Source organism: Triticum urartu, unplaced genomic scaffold (genome assembly GCF_003073215.2).
Source record: "Triticum urartu cultivar G1812 unplaced genomic scaffold, Tu2.1 TuUngrouped_contig_4645, whole genome shotgun sequence".
Lineage (NCBI taxonomy): Eukaryota > Viridiplantae > Streptophyta > Magnoliopsida > Poales > Poaceae > Triticum > Triticum urartu.
In genome coordinates, this window is record NW_024115250.1 from 1 (window position 1) to 2863 (window position 2863).

The window sequence follows — 2863 nt, forward strand, 5'->3', positions numbered from 1 at the left end:
CCCCCCCCCCCCCCCGCCGCCGCCGCCGCGCTTGCGCCGGCGTGCGTCAGTGTCCGGGGAGAGGACGAGAGAAAGGGGGCGATCAACAGGGGAGTCCCAACGTGACGCTGTTAATACAGAAGGCCTGACGTGTTCGGCTCGGTTAACAGCCCAGTGTTGTGTGGGCTGAGCGAAAAAGCCCAGGTGAGCTTTGGTTTCAACAAAAGGCCCAAGTCTAAAGAACCCATATATTGTGACACATATTCCTTTGTCTAAAAAAACATATTCGTTTTTATGGGAATTATCTTCCCATTTACTTTCCTTTTTTACTTGATCATCTTCTCATTTTCGACACCTCCTGTTTCAGTCGAGCAAACGACTGAAGGACCTTTGGATGGACCGGACATGATATGCCACATTTACTTCCTCTATTTTTATAAAAATATTTCAGCAAGAATCATTTTTGTGGGGGTAGAAATACGCATTTTGATTAATAGTTTTTAGAAAATGTATTTAGAAAAGGAAATAGTGTTGGGGAAAATAAATTAAAGGTCCATGTACATACACATATAGTCCATATGTATGAAATAAAATTGTCAAGAAATATTTATGTATAAAAAATTTATATTCATGTGTTAAAAAGTTCATGCATTTTTTAAAAGATTCATAGACAAAAACAATTAACAGTGAAAGCAATATATATTCATACATTTATGGAGAAAGTTTAAAGTGTAAAAGGGGAAAATAAAAACATAAATCAAGAAAAGGTTGAAAAGGGAAATAGGAAAATTGCAGAAAATGGAAGAAACAAAATTAAATAAAATTATGAAGCCCAAAATGGGAAGTCCATGATGGGAGCGCCCCACACATCGATATTTTTGATGGGTCGACTGTTAGATAGGGATCATCCAGATTTCCCCAGGAACCCTATTTACCGCTCGCAGTGACAAGTGAGGGTGGCTATGCCTTTGTCGACATTTGACAGGTTGAGCCTGAGATAGGAATCACCCAAGTTTCCCGGGGAATCCTATTTGCCCCTCATGTGACAAGGGGAGCTATGTCCTATGTCCCAAGTCCCAAGTGGGTGGCCAAGCCAAATAAGATCAGGGGATTTTCTGATTCTTTTTCTCATTTTTTTATTTTTTGTTATTGTTTTTTATTTATTGTCTATTTTGTTTTTATGGGGAAAATGCATAAACACTTTTTAAAGACCATGCACATATATTCTAACACACATGAACAACTATTTTGAGATGTATGCACTTTTTTAAAAATATATGGATATTTTTTTCCATATGTGGGTAAAAGTTTTAAAATATGAGATGAATATTACTTTTAATATATGAAAAATTATTTCTGGGTACAGAGATAGTTTTATTTTCATATGCAATTTTTTCTCTGTTGTTGAATTGTTTCTTTGACAATACATTTAAGACTTATTAAATGAAAAAATTAGGTGGCCAAGGAGAAGGTCGCTAATGTGCAACGCGGAGAGGGTGATGACTGTGTATAGGCTTTGACGGAGGCGGCGAAGTCGAGGTAGAAAGTGAGGGCGCCAACGATATAGGAGTGTAGATCCACCGACATCATACTTTGCATACGGTGGAGAGAAAATGGGAAGGGTTTGGCCTTTCCAGTTGGGTTGGGTTGGGTTTGGTTCTTTTGGTGCAAAATCAGAAGGTTCTTGCAAGCACCCTCGGTCGCTACCACAGTCCCACTTGAGTTGCGGTGCAACTTACAGAGGAGTCTTGTTAAAAGAATGGTATAAATGGTGGCATCACGGTGTAACTTGCAGATATAAGAATTTTTTCTTTCACAAGAAGGGTATAAGAAATTCTAAGTTCTTTCTTGACAACAGAACTTCTATTTTTTTAACGAAGGATACATGTTGAATACCAGTACTACTCTTAAAACAAGAATTCCAATATACATCTGACTTCAGATTTTTAGCTTTAAAATTCTGACGCCCTTAGATACGTTGGATCCCAATCGAGCACATGGCAATTACTCGCCGCAACATGGTATTTTTTCTGACAACTTTTTACACTATATGACTATTATCACTTTAGAACATGGCAAATCTTACACAATAACATGACAAATTTATATGTTTTCATGTGGCAAATCTGGATGCCCGCTGGCAAACGCTAAAAAACAGGCATCATATTTTTAACATTTTGACATTTACCTAAAACAAAGGATGATGAACGGGGAAATGGTCTCAACTTGCTTAAGATGAATATTAGGACTTAGGAGGGAGTACTACACTTTTGTGGGGTTTTGAGTGATTAAGCAACCGACAACGGCACCAAGTGGCCAACCTGGTAAGCTATCTCAAGTGAACACTGTATGTACTTTAGTACGTCAGAACTGAATTTAATCAATTACCGGCATCTACATCAAAAATTCACAAATCCGTCGTAGTCTAGGTGGTTAGGATACTCGGCTCTCACCCGAGAGACCCGGGTTCAAGTCCCGGCGACGGAACGTTTTTTATTCTTCTGTAATTTAACTTTTGATGATGATGATGATGATGTAGTTGTTCCGATCATGATTTGTGGACTACCCTAACCTTCCTGCCGACAGATCCTTTGAACTAAACCTGCAAGCACGCAGTAGATCAGACAGTCTAGGGGACATTCAGTTGATGTGAAACAAGCTGGCCTGTTGACTGAAAATGCTTCTCTGACTTACCCAACACTAACCCTGAAACTTTTGAAGAAAAACAATGGGCTGAAGAAGCTTCTTATGATACCATGTTGAAATCCTGAATACTCCCTCCGTTCCTAAATATTTGTCTTTCTAGACATTTCAAATGACTACTACATACGGATGTATGTAGACATATTTTAGAGTGTAGATTCACTTATTTTGCTCCGTATGT

The 2863-nt window shown here is 38.6% G+C and overlaps 1 non-coding gene across 1 annotated transcript; it reads left to right on the forward strand.

Moving 5' to 3' along the window:
* Window positions 1-2393: 2393 nt before the first annotated feature.
* On the forward strand, window positions 2394-2466 carry TRNAE-CUC. The gene has a single exon. It is a non-coding gene; the product is annotated as a tRNA-Glu (tRNA).
* Window positions 2467-2863: the final 397 nt, after the last annotated feature.